Source organism: Eleutherodactylus coqui, chromosome 1 (genome assembly GCF_035609145.1).
Source record: "Eleutherodactylus coqui strain aEleCoq1 chromosome 1, aEleCoq1.hap1, whole genome shotgun sequence".
In the NCBI taxonomy this organism is placed as follows: domain Eukaryota; kingdom Metazoa; phylum Chordata; class Amphibia; order Anura; family Eleutherodactylidae; genus Eleutherodactylus; species Eleutherodactylus coqui.
In genome coordinates, this window is record NC_089837.1 from 476,701,451 (window position 1) to 476,720,325 (window position 18,875).

General features: G+C 44.4%; 1 pseudogene; it reads right to left on the bottom strand.

The window, feature by feature from the left end:
* Positions 1 to 3,326: 3,326 nt before the first annotated feature.
* Positions 3,327 to 18,444, bottom strand: LOC136586526 (retinol dehydrogenase 16-like; annotated as a pseudogene).
* Between the last annotated feature and the right edge of the window lie 431 nt (positions 18,445 to 18,875).

The window sequence follows — 18,875 nt, forward strand, 5'->3', positions numbered from 1 at the left end:
ATTACAGTGTAGGCGAGGGCCCAAAAAATTAGTGTACCAACAGTACAAATGTTCCCCAGAAAAACTGCTCAATCGAGAGGGCAGGTGAAACCCATTAATCTTTTAGCTTACAGTGGCTTAATTTGTGACAGAGCCTGGAGGCAGCCCTGTTAAAAAAATTGGTTCATGTTGAAGCTTCAATGCTTTAGTTAGAAACGTAGAAATATTGTTTGAAAAAAGTTATATGAGCATTTTGGGCCGCAGAAAAATTGGCAGTTCAGCGTGATGACATGATGTTTCAGGAGGAGAAGGACTAATATCATACACAGATTGACGGTAATAGAGAACAATGCTTGCATCCGCGGTTGCAGCGAAAAGAATGTTTAGGTAACGCTGCTCTCCGCTGGTGGAGAAGAGAAGTCTGGGGAAATCCAGGCTTGTTCATCTTTATGAGTGTTAGCATGTCGGCACTGTCAGTTGACAGGCGGGTACGCTTATCCTTGATGATTCCCCCAGCTGCACTAAACACCCTCTCTGACAAGATGCTAGCCCCAGGGCAAGCAAGCACCTCCAGGGCATACAGCGCGAGTTCGTGCCACGTGTCCAGCTTTGACACCTAGTAGTTGTACGGAGCAGAGGCATCACGGAGGACGGTGGTACGATCGGCTACGTACTCCCTCACCATCTTTTTACAGTGCTCCCGCTGACTCAGCCTTGACTGGGGAGTGGTGACACAGTCTTGCTGGGGAGCCATAAAGCTGGCAAAAGCCTTGGAGAGTGTTCCCCTGCCTGCGCTGAACATGCTGCCTAATCTCGGTGCCTCCCCTGCTACCTGGCCCTCGGAACTGTGCCTTCTGCCACTAGCGCTGTCAGATGGGAAGTTAACCATCAGTTTGTCTACCAGGGCCCTGTGGTATTGCATCACTCTCGAACCCCTTTCCTCTTCGGGAATAAGAGTTGAAACGTTCTCCTTATACCGTGGGTCGAGCAGTGTTTACACCCAGTAATCCATAGTGGCCAGAATGCGTCTAACGCGAGGGTCACGAGAAAGGCATCCTAACATGAAGTCAGCCATGTGTGCCAGGGTACCTGTACGCAACACATCGCTGTCCTCACTCGGAAGATCACTTTCAGGATCCTCCTCCTCCTCCTCAGGCCATACACGCTGTACAGATGACAGGCAAGCAGCATGGGTACCCTCAGCAGAGGCCCAGCTGTCTTTTCCCCCTCTCCTCCTCCGCCTCCTCCCCCTCCTCCTTCTCCTCCAAAACGCACTGAGATATAGACATGAGGGTGCTCTGACTATCCAGCGACATACTGTCTTCCCCCGTATCCTGTTCCGACCGCAAAGCATCAGTCTTTATGCTTTGCAGGGAACTTCTCAACAGGCATAGCAGAGGAATGGTGACGCTAATGATTGCAGAATCGCCGCTCACCATCTGGGTAGACTCCTCAAAGTTTCCAAGGACCTGGCAGATATCTGCCATCCATGCCCACTCCTCTGTAAAGAATTGAGGAGGCTGACTCCCACTACGCCGCCCATGTTGGAGTTGGTATTCCACTATAGCTCTACGCTGCTCATACAGCCGGGACAACATGTGCAGCGTAGAGTTCCACCGTGTGGGCACGTCGCACAGCAGTCGGTGCACTGGCAGATTAAACCGATCTTGCAGGGTCCACAGGGTAGCAGCGTCCGTGTTGGACTTGCGGAAATGTGCGCTGACCCAGTGCACCTTGTCGAGGAAGTCTGACAAGTGCGGGTAGTTTTTCAGAAAGCGCTGAACCACCAAATTAAAGACGTGGGCCAGGCATGGCACGTGCGGGAGGCTGCCAAGCTGCAGAGCCGCCACCAGGTTACAGCAGTTGTCACAGACGACCATGGCCGGTTGGAGGCTCAGCGGCGAAAGCCAGCGGTCGGTCTGCTCTGTCAGACCATGCAACAGTTCGTGGGCAGTGTGCCTCTTCTCTCCTAAGCTGATTAGTTTCAGCACGGCCTGCTGAATCTTGCCCACCGCTGTGCTGCCGCACAACACCGACTGCTGGCGACGTGCTGCTGAGACATCTTAATTGCGAGGTAGAGGTTGCGTAGGAGGAGAGGAGGGGGAAGGTTTAGTGAAGGTGGCATACACCGCCGCAGATACCAGCACCGAGCTGGGGCATGCTATTTTGGGGGTGGGTAGGACGTGAGTGGTCCCAGGCTCTGACTCGGTCCCAGCCTCCACTAAATTCACCCAATGTGCCGTCAGGGAGATATAGTGGCCCTGCCCGCCTGTGCTTGTCCACGTGTCCGTTGTTAAGTGGACCTTCCCAGTAACCGCGTTGGTGAGGACGCGTACAATGTTGCGGGAGACGTGGTCGTGCAGGGCTGGGACGGCACATCGGGAAAAATAGTGGCGACTGGGGACAGGGTAGCGCAGGGCCGCCGCCGCCATCATGTTTTTGAAAGCCTCCGTTTCCACAAGCCTGTACGCCAGCATCTCCAGGCTGATCAATTTGGCAATGTGCACGTTTAAAGCTTGAGCGTGCGGGTGCATGGCGGCGTATTTGCGCTATCGCTCCAACGCTTGTGCTAGCGACAGCTGGACGCTGCCCTGAGAGACATTGCTGGATGGGGCCGAGGACAGTGGAGGCGAGGGTGTGGGTGCAGGCCGGGAGGCGCTCGTACCTGTGTCCTGAGAGGGGGGTTGGATCTCAGTAGCAGGTTGGGGCACAGAGGGAGAGGCAGTGGTGTAACCTGGAGGCGGTGATCGGTGTCCGTCCCACCTTGTGGGGTGCTTGGCCATCATATGTCTGCGCATGCTGGTGGTGGTGAGGCTGGTAGTGGTGGCTCCCTGGCTGATCTTGGCACGACAAAGGTTGCACACCACTGCTTGTCGGTCATCCGCGCTCTCAGTGAAAAACTGCCACACCTTTGAGCAGCGATTTTGGAGTATCTGCCGGCGTTTTTCTCGCACTGCGATGCCAGACTTTAACTTTAAAATCGCATCGCAGTGGAGAAAAAAATGCCAGTGGGTGGGAGCCCTAAGGGTGTAGTCACATGGGCGATTTTTTTCCCCCTACGAGTTCAGTCCGATTCCAAGAGGGACAAAACTTGCACGGGAGATGAACCCATTAAATTGAGTGGGTACACTCACACAAGCATTTTTTCTCTTGGACCAATATAGTCTGAGTTAGAAAAGTTGCTCCCATTGATTTCAGTAAGAGCGGCGCCTGCAATTACAAGTACCGGCCACTACACAGGGATCAGAGCAGTAGCTTCCACCCCAACCCCGGTATATCCCGACACTGACAGCTGGCGCTGCCTGGAAAACCTCTTTAAGCTCTCTTAACATACTGAGATGCCACTCTGAGCTCTTCTTAAACTTTATTTTTGTGAAAAGAACAAATCTGTTATTACAGCCGGGCAGTATGAAAGAGGTATGAACAACAATTTGGCATCTAAGCCAGCAGAATAGCGGGTCTTTGGGTATACAGCTGTCAGGGCATGTTCCATACAGTCGATAACCAGGTGAAGCTTCGGGTTACAGTTGGCTAGACCTTCAGCCATTTTCTTGCAATCTGTGTGAATAATAGTGTAGTAATGGTTATTTGTTGCCATTGTTATGAAAATTACTTTTTCTACTCATTGAAAATTTGCTCAGGCAATTTATGGAACAACCTAAAGTTAAAGGTCGGTAATCGGGGTATGTACACATGTGGAAGATATGTTGTAAGAAGTTTTACAACTTGCAATCTATTCCATTTCCTGTATTATCTGGTAACTAGAGATGAGCGAATATACTCATTTCGAGTAATTACTCGATCGACCACCGCGATTTTCGAGTACTTCCGTACTCGGGTGAAAAGATTCGGGGGGCGCCGGGGGGCGGGGGGAGGCGTGGCGGAGCAGGGGGTAGCAGCGGGGAACAGTGGGGAGCCCTCTCTCTCTCTCCCCCCCCCCCCCCACTCCCCGCTGCAACCTCCCACTCACCCACGGCGCCCCCCGAATCTTTTCACCCGAGTACGGAAGTACTCGAAAATCGCGGCGCTCGGGCGAAAAAGGGGCGTGGCCGAGTAGGTTTGCTCATCTCTACTGGTAACCAATGCTGGATGAAAAAAATCTCTGTGCTCCACGGATTGGGGTATGAAAAGGAATAAGCTCCAATAACTAAATGGTTCTATTAACCATATTTTATGCATATACATGCAACGCTTTTGGGCGCTGGCAAGCGCCTTTCTCAAACATAAATTACAGACAGTTTGTTCAAACATATATAGGTACACTTACTCTGATTGATGTGTCAGATACCGGGTCGATTACTGTGATGTCATCTGTGGGAAGGGTTTCGAACTTTGTGTGATATAAGTCACATGATGATCCATTTGGAACGCAACAATTAGAGTAAGTGTACCTGTATATGTTTGAAGAGCCATAAAAATAAAAAACTCTCTTGCGCTCCAGAAGGGATTGATATCCACACCTTTTAATGTCCCCTCCAACAGGGGTTAAAATCAACAGGTTGCCAAAGATTTTCAAAGATTGCCAGATCTGATTATTCATTGTTGCTGTGTTAGGGCTCTCACCCACTGGCGATATTTTCTCCACTGCGATGCGATTCTAAAGTTAAAGTCTCGCATCGCAGTGCGAGAAAAAGAAAAAAAAAAAAAATCGGCATCACGACGACATATCGCCAGTCTTTTCAATGGGGCCAGCGGCAGCAGCGCTAGCCCCATTGAAAAGAGATGCAGAATGCCGGGGACTTCTGCCACAGCTGTCACAGCTGTGGCAGAAGTCCCTGGCATTATATTCCATTGCTTTCAATGGGATCGGCACTGCTGCTGATCCCATTGAAAGCACTGCTGTCTGCCAAGCCCCGTGGAATGATTATCGGGGAAGGGCTTGAAATATAAGCCCTTCCCCAATAATCTGGCAAAAGTGTGAAAAAAATTGTTTAAATGTATTACTCAACTCTCCTGCGCTCAGCCGCGTCCTCCTGCTGGCTCCCCGGCACTGCTATGAAGCACTTTCAGCAGTCGGGGCTTTAAAAATCCCCGCCTCCTGAAAGGGCTGTGCAGATTGACTGAGGGCTCAGCCAATAGCAACTACTGCTTAGCTATTGGCGGAGCGCTCAGCCAATCAATAAAGAAATAAAAAGAACGGCAGCATGTCAGTCCTGGTGGTGGGCTGTCAGCCCACCACCAGGACTGACATGCCGCCGTTCTTTTTATTTCTTTATTGATTTTGTTTCTGTTTCCTTACGGAGGGTATTAGTATCGAGTGGGGAGACTTTACCTCAGCTAGAGCTTTAGCATTGATAATTAAATGCTAGCTGGTCTTTTTTGAAACAAGAGCTTTACGGCATTCTATTGACCAGGAACTTCATCTATGGTCACAATTCATCTAGGAGAGTAGATTTCTACCTTAATTCTCATCTTTATCTTAGTTTAGAGATACCAGATATTTAATTTTCTGGAGATCCTACTTTGTTGACGCCACTATCTAGCTTTCTTTGCTGGTATCTACTTCTTACAGCCACCATCTGGTTTTACGATCTTTTTTGCAATTGTTCTATTTTAACCCCTGAGGGACCCACTCTCTGTGGGGGAAACGCGTAGGGTTAGGGTTATATCATTGCTCAGGTTTTTTCGGCAATGTCGTCCTTAACCATGAGGATGTCACCTGAGCAATAATCTTTGAGAATAAATTCTTTTTTTTCCAATAACCTTGGATCAAAAACTACATAATAGTCGAGTGTAATTGATTTCTTTTCCTTCAAAAAGTGGCATTGGGTCATATTAATGCTCAGGTCTCCACTAATATCATTCCTTTTCATCAGGATGACACCTGCGCATTAATCTCTCTCTTTCAGACCCGGGACCAATATTACACAACGGTTGAGTGTAACTTTTTTGCAACTCCACCTGATTGGTCTTTATCCATCTAGTAAAGTGGCATCATTCATGCTTTCTCTGATACCTTCTTATTTTATATGATAAGTGTATGTGTGTTTGTTCTTCTTCATTTTAGGTATTACGAATAAAAGTTATGTTTTAAATTTATTAGTTTGAGGGTCCATATAGTAAGTTTTATTTTGCTTTGAACACCTATATACTTCTTTACCCCAGGAGTGCTGCCTTTGGTTACTATTTTCTTGCTTAGAAATCAAAGTACTCTTCCGATTTTCAAACTGACTATCTATCTTGACTTCCCCACGAGCACAAATACTCAACTTGCCAATGGAAGCCAGAAAAAAGTGGTTATCGGGCTGTCTGAACACCTGATTCTCTTTTCTCTTGTCACCAGCGAACACTACGGAGGCCGCCACACATGAGATTTTCATCTTATCTAAAATCAGCAGGTTAAATCAATTTTCATATGATGCATACAGGGTGTGAAAAAGACGGCGCTATATGTCAATACGGGTGTCTTATACTGAAATAACAGCGTACTTGAATAGGTAGGATGGATGCACTTCCCAAAGGTATGACGCACAGGTTTCTGTGGGCCATGAATTTCAATTTTGTCTTGGGCCCTTGTAAGAGAGAGAATAAAATCTAATAGCATATAAGAAGCAGAAATCCGCCTTTCACGCCCCTCAAAGGTCCCGTGGGACCGCTGCCATGACTGAAGTAGGGAAAGCATAATTCTAAGTGGCCTCCTTCTGCTACCATACATACATGGAGCAGTTGTTGGACCTGTGTTCATTCTAGGGACACTCAACACAGATCTGTACTTCAATCTCCTGTGGATGATGGTGGGTGACTTCCTAAATCATCTACCACTATCGTAGAAGAAGGAGGCAACTTTGAGTACGCTTTCCTGATTTCAGTCATCTGAGCAGTCCCACGGAACTTGGGGCCCGTTTGCAGAAAAAAAAATGATCGGCCCGTGTAAACAGGCAGTCGTTCACCTATGAACAATTGCCTGTTTTCTATGAATGGAGGCAGGCAGGTTGGAACAATCCCCAGCCCTCTATGCCTCCATTCACTGAGAGATGATTGCTCCTATGTAAAAGCACAGGAGCGATTATCATTGGAACGACTGTCAGGCGCATCTGCGTCCATCAGTTTTCCCTTGTAAGAAGTCACTTCGAGAGATGCAGAACTCTTCAACTTTGCAGTTGGGTTTTACTCTCTCTTACAGGAGCCACAACATAAAATTCAAATCCATGTTCCAGGGTCCCTAAGAGCCCATACCACCATGTTGCGCATCCATGCCTTCCTATATAAGTACGCTATTGTTATTTCAATATAGGACACCAGTATTAAGAAATAGTGCTGGATCAGACTTTTTTCTACTACAGTCTACAAGTGGCCAGCCTAATCACTGTGTTACAAGGACATGCAGAACATCTTGACAATGTGCAATATTATCTCGTTTGCCTTCATCGTTTATTTCTATGTATAATGTTTGTTTAAATGGGAACTTACAGTTTTCAAAATATTGCTGGCCATAAGCAGTACGGATTTCTTCTGAGAGGTTCTCCCAAATGTTACGTAGTTTTCCTATGGATTCTGGATTACATATTAATGTTTTGAAGTAGCCGGGCTCTATGATACAGACATTCACACCGAATCTGCTCATCTCATATCTGTAAGATATAGAAGTACTTAAATGAAGCAACATTCTAGAATCGTAGAATGGTAGAGTTGGAAGGGACCTCCAGGGTCATCGCTCCAACCCCCTGTTCTATTTTAAAAGATTTAATTTTTTGAAAAAAAGTAGTACAGCAAAAAAAAAAAAAAAAAACTATACAAGTTTGGTTTTGTAGTAATCGTAGTGACCCATAGATGCAACGAAAGATGTTGGAGTGTCATTTTTTTTTTTTTTATTTTACTCCACTTAGAATTTTTTTAAAGTTTTTCTGTACATTATATGGTATAATAAATAGTACCACTGTAAAATACAACTCATCCCACAAAAAACAAGCCTTCATACAGCGACGTCGATGGATAAATAAAGGGGAAGAAAAAACGAAAATGAAAAAAAAAAGGGCCATGTCCTTAAGCAGTTAACCCAAGTCTTTTTCATATCTGCTGCTGCTTAGGTTACTCCCACACATGCGTTCAGTTAAACATAGCTCAGGACCGTGATTTCGAGCTACGTTTTTAAAACAATGTCACGGCGTTTGACAGCGCTTTTTAACACACCCCAGCATTGTGATGGGCGATGGATTGCGTAAACAAATGCAAAAAACGCTGAAAAATAGAAAAGTCAGTGCTCAAAAATGAGTGCAGACGTGAGAGGCCCCATTAAAATCAATGGGAGGGTTGTACCGCGGTTAGTGTGGCGCTCGGATGGCACGCTAATCGCAATACAAAGCAGTGTGTGTGAGAGTGGCCTTAACGTAATTCCTCCCATTCTGTATGTGCTTTTTAAAAAAAAATTTGCCCAGAAGTAGGACTTTGCATTTCTCCTTGTTAAATACCATTCTGCTGGTTAGGAGAAATGCAAAGTCCTACATCTGGGCATGAAAAATGAAAAAAACACATACTGAATGAGAGGAATTCAGCTAAGCAGCAGCACATGTGAAAAAGACTTGGGTATACTAATAGATCATAGACTGAACATGAGTCAACAATGTGATGCAGCAGCAAAACAGGCAAACACAATTTTGGGATGTATTAAGAGAAGCATAGAGTCTAGATCACATGAGGTAACTATCCCACTCTACTCTACCTTAGTCAGACCTCATCTGGAATACTGTGTCCAGCACCCTAATTTAAAAAGACAGACAAACGGGAGGAAGCTCAGAGAAGAATTACCAAGATGGTGAGTGGTCTGCAAATCATGTCCTACGAGGATCTGGGAATGTTTAGCTTGCAAAAAAAAAGCTAAGAAGAGACTTAATAGCTGTCTACAAATATCTGAAGGGCTGTCACACTGCAGAGCGATCAGCCCTATTCTCATTTGCACAAGGAAAGACTATAGAAGCAATGGGATGAAACTGAAAGAGAGGAGGCGCAAATTAAATATTAGAAAAAAACTTTTTGACAGTGGGGGTGATCAATGCATGGAACAGGTTACCACTGGAGGTGGTGAGTTCTCCTTTAATGGAAGTGTTCAAACAGAAGCTGGACAAACATCTGCCATAGTATGAAGATGGAAGACTATCTACCGCCAGATAATTCTGCAATGTATAGGCCTTAAAGGGGCAATTCATCTCAGCACGTTATACACAGGACCCTCAGCGATCCCAAGATATCATCACTGGTATGTCCTGACGTTTTGACATCGGTGACCATTCTTAGACTACCAGAGCCTGCATAGTGCATCGGTAGTGTTAGGACTACCAATGTTCTGTAGCTGCTTTGTGATGGTCATCGCTGCTCACATGATTAGCACTGGCTAATCACAGAACAGTTCAGTGTCTACTAGATAGAAAATAGCACTGGCCATCTTGCCCACCATAAAATTACAGTGGAAGATAGGGAACATGAAGAGAAGAAGATCAAGTACTCCTCCACCCTCCAGTCCCAGGAGAGTGTTTTGTTCAGAAACTGGACAGTCGCTATAGTATGATGTAGTCCATAATAAAGTATTGCTTACCGGAGACTGTCTGAAAAGGACTCCACCCCGTATTTCGATATGCTATATCCTCCACCACAGATAGCTATTCTTCCAGCAATACTTGCAACGTTGACAACACGACCCCGAGCTCTGCGAATCATGGGCAGCATTTTGAGTGTAACATCAATAACTCCTAGAAGATTCACATTTAGAACTTTGGCAAAGTCATCTTTAGTCAGCCATTCGTTTTGTGCGACTGGGAGACTAATGCCCGCATTATTGACCAGACCCCAGAGTCCTGTAAAATAATTGACACACAGTAAAGAAAAGTACTGCAACAAATAAAGTCTCTTGTTTAGATTTATTGCATTACTATGTAAATATCTAAATAAAGTCGACATATACATCATAATATATTGGAGTTAAGCAACATGACAGTATGAGGGACCTTTCATGGGATGGAATATTCCACAACAGTGTTGCAAACTATGCCATCCCTGAATTCCGCATGGATAACTACAGATCTTGATGCGGAGTTGCCAGCAGGATTCTGCTAATTTCAATTCTGCATCAAAATCTGCATGTTAGCAGCGTGGATTCTGTGGTTGAATATTCCACAGGAGAACATATTCCAGAACAGTGTTGTGAAACATTCCGTCCCATGTGAAATGTCCCTAAGTGTTTTTGTAGCAGCTGTGGGTCAGGAAGGGTATAGTTTTCCCTTAGGAAGAGCAGCTAGAAGATGTGAGGAGACGTAAAAGGACATCCATGCTCCTCTGCAAACTATGCATATTTCCCAGAGGAGCATGGATGGCTTTATAAATCTCTTCATGCTTTCTAGTTGCTATCCCTAAGGCTTCTCTCACACAAGTATTTGCTGGCACGCAGGGGAGCACGCAGCAATTCTGCAGCAAATTCTGCAACATTTTGGCAAAAGAAACAAAATCCGCACCTATGTGTTAACGTAGAATGACCGGTACGGAGCGTAGCTGCGCCTGTATTTCTCCCCCTTCGTTGGCTTTTCAAACTTTGCGGCATAACACAGGATTTTGAAAAAAAAATGTGGCAAGATAGGTCCTGCCCTCTCTTTCCTGCACGTAGTAATAAGTACACGCAGGAAAGATTGGGCAAGTCTTATCTTTTTTCAGCTGTACAACTAAGAGGTTGAAATGGGTTGTATTCACTGCATATTACACATGCAAATACCTAAGGGTATGTTCACACATTGCAGAGTTTTTGCAGCGGCAAATTTGCACCAAATACTGCGGATTTTGACATAGTTTTGGTGCAGATTTGCTGCGGAATGTCACCTCTCATTTCATCCTGTTGTGGATGTAAAATCTGCAAGGCAGGTAATTTACTTTGCAGACTTTTTCTGTAGCAGGTGGATGGCGTACTTGTGCATGAACGGGTTTTTTTTTCTTTAACTTTTCAAACTCTGCTCTAGTGCCTGTGAGTTTGAAATAGACAGTGGAGGGTGCAGCCCTGATTGTGTGGCACCCCTGCTGGATTTGTTGTGGAGGAGAGTTATGTGCTTCCAAAATGTATTTAATTTGGAAAGCAACAAACAAGAATCCCTTCTACTAGATGATTAATTCTGCTACAGCCCCGACACTTCCAGGAGGCCAGGGGCGCAGTGAGCTCTCTGTCTAGGGTCTGTGTCAAAGTCAAGTGTGAGGGAAAAGTTGCTAAAGTGTTCTTGAAAGCTGGCAGAGAAGACTTTTGGTGGCTCCAACACTCCGTGAGGGATATTAGTTGAACAATAAGTGCTGGACGGCCATTTAGTTGCTATTTTATCTTACAAAAAATGGCCACTTGGAGGCCAAACTGTATCCTTCCAGTATAGTCCACTCTATGCTGCGCTGCGTACTCCATGATATTCATGGCAATCCTTTACGTTTCCAAATATTACTTTTCTGATGCTCGTTTAAAAGATATAAATAGGTTATTCCTTGTGAAATGTAAAAACATATTCTCCATTTATGTAGCTCACCTTTATCACGAACAATATCTTTGACCCAGTCTGCGGCAGCGCTGACACTCTGACTGCTGCTGACATCTAGCAGTACTGTCTATAGTCTGCTGGAGGTCTCCTTCTTTAGTGCGTCTGCTCCACGATCGGTCAGACAAGCCGCAAGAACCTTCATTCCACGCTTGTCCAGCTGTTTAGCCAGCAGATTTCCAAATCCCGTATCACATCCAGTAATGAAGACATATTTGTCGGTGAGATTGTCCAGTATCTGACTATATCTGTATCGTCGGTAGAGGAAGACCAGACCCAAAAGCACAATGAGAAGGAGCCACATACTGGTCAGCTTCTATAGGAATGCAAAGCAGGATAAAAAGTAATTAATCCCTTCTATATAAGGAAATATATGAATGAATTATACAATTTTATGAATTTTACTGCTTTTTAGATGACCCCTATATGTTTATTCCTATTTTGGAATGTTATGGCATGTGCAAGGAAATTGTAGCCAATATTTAGGGACACTATTGAGACCAGGGTTGTACCACTGGATTTGTATATTGCCAATATGGTTCCAGTATACAAAAGGGGGTCAAGCAGAGAGCCTGGTAACTACAGACCGGGAAGTCTCACTTCAATAGTTGGAAAAATATTCAAGGGGTTTCTAAGAGACGCCATCCTGGAATACTTCAATTAAAACAGCAGCATAACTCTGCATTAGCATGGGTTCATGAGGGCTCGTTCATGTCAGACCAATTTGATCAGCTTCTACAATGAAGTAAGTTCTAGGCTGGACCTGGGAGAGTCTATTGATGAGACAAAAAAACAACTGGGTCCGAGATAGAAAGCAGAGGATGGAAATAAAGGGTTTGTACTCTGATAGGGCCACCGTTGTTAGTCGGGGTGCTAACAGGGTTCAGTATTAGGTCTCATTCTGTTCAATATATTTATCGATGACCCAATAGAAGGACTGCACAGTAAAATATAATTGTATACGACACAAAATTATATAAGGTAATTAATACAAAGGAGTACAGCTGCAAATGGATCTAGATAAGCTAGGGATAGAAAAATGGCAAATGAAGTTTAATATCGATAAATGTAAGGTTATGCACATGGCCACACCACCAATACACACTAAATGGGTTTCTGCTAGGGAAAAGTGATATGGAAAAAGACATGGGGGTACTAGTTGACTGTAGGCTTAACTGGAGCAATCAATGCCAGTCAGCTGCTGCAAAAGCAAATAAAGTCTTGGGGTGCATTAATAGAGGTATAGGGGCGAAGGATGAGAACATTATTCTTTCACTACATAAGGCACTTGTCAGGCCTCACATGGAGGCAGTTCTGGTCACCGGTGTTCAGGAAAGTTCTTACAGTGCTTGAGGGGGTTCAAAGAAGGGCAACTAAATTAATACATTAACCCCTTGAGTGGCACGCCCGGAAATTTTCCAGGACGAGCTCCTTTGCTCATAGCAACATAGCCCGGAAGATTTCCGGGCTATGTATCACTATGGGAGCTGCAGAGCACAATGCCACAAGCTGTGACAGTGTGCTCTGCCTGCACAGACCCACACAGAGCAGTGCAAGGGCTTTGAAAAACCAGCAGAAGATATTGCCGACATGTCGGCAATGTCCTGCTTTGTTTACAAGTTGCCATAGAGACCATCGGCTTGTCAGAAGCAAGCCGATGGTCTCTGTGGCAGGGAGAGCTTGGTGCTTGGCTGTGAGAGGACAGCTAGGTACCTGCTCTTACAGCAGAGATCAGAGAAAACCTCCGATCTCTGCTGTGTTAACCCTTTACATGCTGCAGTCTATGTGACTGCAGCATGTAAAGGGTAGTCACTGCAGCATGTAAAGGGCTGTCACCATCGGACCCCCGGAATGTGATCAGGGGGTCCTGATGGGTCCCTGTGGAAGTCCCCTAAAGGGACAAAAAAAGAAAAAAAAAATTTAAAAATTAAAAAAAAAAAAAGTTAAAAAATTATTAAAAAAATAAAAAAAACACTTGTCTCCCTTTACTTTGTAAAAAATCAAAAATACAATCACACATGTGCTATCCGTGTGCGTCGTAATGACCCAGAGAAGGAAGTTAATACATTATTTAACCCCTTAATGACATGGTTCCTTTTTTTCTTTTTTCCCCATTTCTTTTTTTCCTCCCCCCTGTTTAAAAAATCACAACTTGTCCCGCAAAAAACAAGCCCTTATATGGCCATGTCACTGGAAAAATGAAAACGTTATGGCTCTTGAGACGCAACTGCAAAACTAGTTGAAATTCAATGATTAGACCATTTTAAAAAACCTGCCCTGGTGGGCACGACAGGGTGGTAGAAAACCTGCCACTCAAGGGGTTAAATGGGAGGACTGGAATACCCAGAGAGGCTATCAAAATTGGGATTATTTACCCTGGAAAAAAGATGGCTAAGGGGCAACCAAATAACTATGTATAAATACATGAGGGGACAATACAGTCCTTGGGATTCATGAGCTGCGGACTAACCCCACACTCCCTACAATACAAGAGACTCCAATCCAGAACCAAACCATTGCAAGTGGTGCAACAGCATATATAACCAGTTATACTTGTATTCACATCAATCTATGTAGCATTTAACCTATATACATTCTTCTTGGTTGTTCTCAGCAAATATTTCAACTCAAAGCTTTCATGTTTGGCATCTGTTATGGCGATAGTGTTTATATTGGGTTTTACATTTTCAACTGGTTCAGCCTGATTTCTTCTGTAGAATAGAGAGGTCACATGCTGAAGATAAGTCATCTTAATATACATAATACCTTTTTCTAAGATCTGGTATTTCTTTAAAAGCTTCTTTAGCTCATTAGATAAAGATCAAAGACAAAATTGCATTCTAAGCAAAACAGGTCCTTCTAGTGTAGAACTGCTCTGCAGAGCATCCCAACCATTTGTCCTAAAAGAGTTTCTATGTATCTGAAATAAAACTTCTTTAAGGCATAATAGCAAATAATAATAATAATAAAACAGGGTAAGACAAAATTGATAATACTTCAGTTCTCTAACAGTAAAGCTATCCTGGATTGAGGTGCAACCACTGGCGTAACTATAGGGGATGTGGTTGCACCCAGGCCCAGGAGCCTTAGGGGGCCCATAAGGCCTCTCTTCTCCATATAGAGAGCCCAGTACTATAAGTAAAGCATTATAGTTGGGGCCCTGTTACAGGTTGCGCATTGGGGCCCAGGAGCTTCAAGTTACACCTCTTTTTTAGGGTGAACTGATCCCACCAGGTGAGTTACCTCCAGTTTGGAGATCTGTTTTCTGCATTTTGAACCTTGGATCGCTGCCCTTGTTCTAATTGTAGTTCAGATTGTGCCACGAGTTGTGATTTCAAAAATGAAATTTAAAAAATGTGAAAATGGGCCACAATTTTTCTTAAGACCCCTGCCAATAAAAAGCAATAGCACTCAATTAGCTCAGTACCATATATATGTGTTATACTCGAAAGAAATGAAGGGAATGCATTACTAAAAGGTGTAGACATGTGAAAGGAAGAATACATTTCACCCAGATGTAGAGTTGAGCGAACGTACTCTGCCGAGCTTGATGCTCGTTCGAGTATTAGCATACTCGATGGTGTTCGTTACTCGAACGAGCATCAAGCAGTGTTCGACCCCGCCACAGTTTCTGGCTCCTGCCTGCTGTAACGTGCCTGTTTTTGCCCCTCCCCGCCCCAACACAGTGCGCATCAATGGCAAATTTTTTGTCTTGCAGGCAGGAGAGAGAGAAACGAACCTAGAAAAAATGCGTCCCACATACAATAATGCTCGAATCTCCTATTGAAGTCAATGGGGTTTGTTACTCGAGTAGAGCTCTCGAATTTTACAAAAAGCTTGACTCGAATGACGCGGACCCGAGCATTTGGGTGCTCGCTCATCTCTAGCCAGATGCTTAGCCTGGATGAGATCAAACTCCAGTGCAGGTCTTACCTTTGTGTCAGCTCGGTCCAACAAGCTCATCACTGGGACATAAAAGGCTGCAAGCTCAGGCAGTTAGTGTCAGAGCCTGGAGTGGCAGAGACCACATATGGCAGCGAGTGTACTGTGCAAACCCACGTATCTTACGCACACGTACATGCGCAGTATGACTTTTTTTTGTAATTCCCCGCCCGGTTTCATAGCAGGGTTGTGTATGACAATGCCACCCATATGCAATGTATTGCATATAGGCAGCGTTTGCATATGCTGGCCATACAAAAGCATAGGGCTCATGCTGCGTGGTACGCTAAGAAATAGAGAATGTTGTCATCTATTTCTCATGTATATCCACATGCAGTGTCTACACACACATGTGCATGGATCAATGAAAGCCCATTGACTCCATTCATCGCGTGTCACATGGCTGTTCGTCTCATGCATAATACACGGTGAAAAAATGCCCATGGATATAAGCTCTTAGAAGTAGGTGAAAACTACGATCTAGCTGGCGCCCTAATGGGCAAGTGTTTATTATTACACTAAGTATATGTGCCACTGGGCTTTCCTTTCTATTGCTGAAATCAGCAGCGTAGCCACTGTCTGATGCTTATCAGGCACCGTTTTAATGGTGAGATTTATTTTTTACTTTTGCTTTCAAATTAATCTCATGATGTATGAGTACAATATTAGTATGGTACAATGAGTATAGCTAGAGCCTATCCCATTTACGTCTGCTAGGTGGACAGTTTAAGTATCATTACCTTCTATATTCATCTAAATAAGCTACAGACCATAAGTATACAGTCAGGAGAATGAGCTGTGATCTCCTCTATTATACCTGTGTGAAAGGAGTTCTGTCATCATCGTCATCATCAACTAACTAACTTTATAATCTATGATAGGAGGCCTTGTGTCCCCCTCTAGGGAGCTTCAGTGGTACGATTTATGTAACAGCATCACACAGACTATAAAACTGAATGCATAAACTGAAGTAAATCTGAGTTAATCATAAATGAGTTTACATGACCATCTGAGGAAAAAAAGTTTCAGATAAAAAGGAATAACTAACCAAGGTAACACTGGCTCACATATACACTGAGGGAATAGCTGTATAATGAATGGAAGAAAAAGAAATCTACGTAGTGGACTTTAAACAAAAAAAAACCTAAAACCACAGAGGCACATTTATCAAGTGCTTTACTTCACCTGACGTATAAAAGTTGCATCTTGTATGCTAAAACGTGCAACTTTTTGCTGATTTGCACTGGCTGTGCTACTTTTCAAAAAAAAAATGGGAGGGGCTTAGCATTAGGTATGGTATGGCCACTCGCAGCCAATAAGATTTACTATAACTTACACTAGAAACTACATAGCTGCTTTCATATTTGGTGCACAGATGGCCCAAAGATATGCTAAATCTATCAAGAAGCTTGCACCCCTTAACACATTTGGCTTACGTCACACCAGTACTCACACTAACATATAAAATACAGGTCTAAGTTAGGCTAACTTCACAAGGCAAAGCGCGATATGAGGCCTTAAATCACGATCCATATCGCACTCCCCACATTGTAAATTTCCCGTGGATGCAAGGCGTTTTCATGTCAAAACAGCTTCACATCACTTTGGGGATGTAGGAATCCTACATGAGATTGCTACAATGGGAGACCTCGCATCAGGTGCACCTAGCATGTGGTGCAATGCTGCCGCCGGCCCCATTGAGAACAATGCGAAAGTATGCAGGAAGATAGAACATGCCGCGATTTGCTTCCTGATCGCATCGTGGTGCCACGCAGGAAAACATCGCTCATCTGTATAACCGTGTTAAAAAGAATGGGGTTCATATTTGTGCAATGCACAAATCTCACGTGATATTCTTGCCTGTGTGAAGGCAGCTTCAATCTACTACAAAGTGTACTGAAGACCCGTTCATAAAGACAACCCCTGTCCAAATGGTATTAGGGAAGACAGACTCAAGAGGGAGACCCTGTACTGGCAGACCCTGGCTGCAAGTGAATGATATGGTCAGCCATTCATTCAAATGGAAGGCATGTAATGCCATACTTGTGAGGAGCCAGGTGCATGTTCCATCCGTAATAATAATAATCTTTATTTGTATAGCGCCAACTTATTCCGCAGCGCTTATCCGTAGATTATAGCCGATGAGGAGTTAGAGGTGCCAGGTCCGTGACCTTTAAAACATTTTTCACATTTCACTGACCACTGAAGCTCTTCCACTTAAGACTGGCTGCACACAGGCGGATTTGCATTGCGGAATCTGGAGCAGACATCCGCCTCCGGGTTCCACAGCAAATACCCTCTATAGCATGCTACGGAAAAGCGCTTTTTCCTACACAAGCGTAAATCAATTTCCATTTTCTACTAGCAGAGGAAAAAAAACAAACGCAGCATGTTCTAATTTGAGCGGATTCCGTGTGGACAACATTCATTGAAGTCAATGGAAGCCGTCCGACCCACGGACCTTAACATTGTGGAAAAGTTGCAAATCCTGCGTCATCGCTAGGCGCCGGCACAGGAAAATCTGTACTGCCCATGTCTGGCAGCGAGCCGTCCGGACCATCTGCAGTATAGAAGAGAGAAGACGACTGACAAGTATGCAGGATCACCGGCCAGGTACAGGGTCGGATTCCGCTGCGAGATCCCACATCTGGAATCCCACCTGGTTGTGTGCAGCCGGTCTAATAGTTTGCTGTGCTTCTGTGAGCCTAGCAGCTATGCACTGTTTATTAAAATGTTACCAAAAAAACTTTTACAGAACTGCGGGTTGTTCCAGTTTTCACAGCTGTGAAGACTCCATACAGCAAAACTTTATAAACTTATGTAGATTGTTCTGCAGTTTACTTATTGCTAACTTATGGCATAATTTATCTAAAAACAATCACTTCTAACATTCTAAAGACAAAGTTTCCAAAAGGCCTCTTACCTCTGTAGAACGCAGTATACAGCGTGAGAAAAACAACTCAGGGTCCAGTGAGATAAAGCCTGCTGTTCCTCTGACTCTCCCCTTGCTCTGATTAGTGTTGCCTTCTTCACTTTGTAACAGCTATAAGGTTTTTTCTCGTGTGATATGACAAGTTACACATTGCTACTTTGCTGAGTTGATGTAATGGATTTTGGTGCAGATCTGCAGCAGATTTCATGCCTTTAGTTTGAATTCCCCTATGAGCTGCAAGGGGAGTTCAGAAGAAATAGAAGAAATTGCACTTACATGACAGCAGTCCCACTTTTGCACATCTGAACTTGTCCTCCTCCTAAACTGCTGGACTGGGCCTTTAGCCTACTGTTCACTAGCACATCAGTCTTCCTGGTGGAACAGCTCCCCCTGGTGTTTGCTACTGCTCCTCTCCTGGGAGCTTTCCTTTTAAAGAGTAACTGTACTTTTTAAAAACCTGGAACATGTCAGAGCGATTTGCTGAGACCCCCACTGATCACTGAAATGAGGTGGTTACAGAACTCACCTGA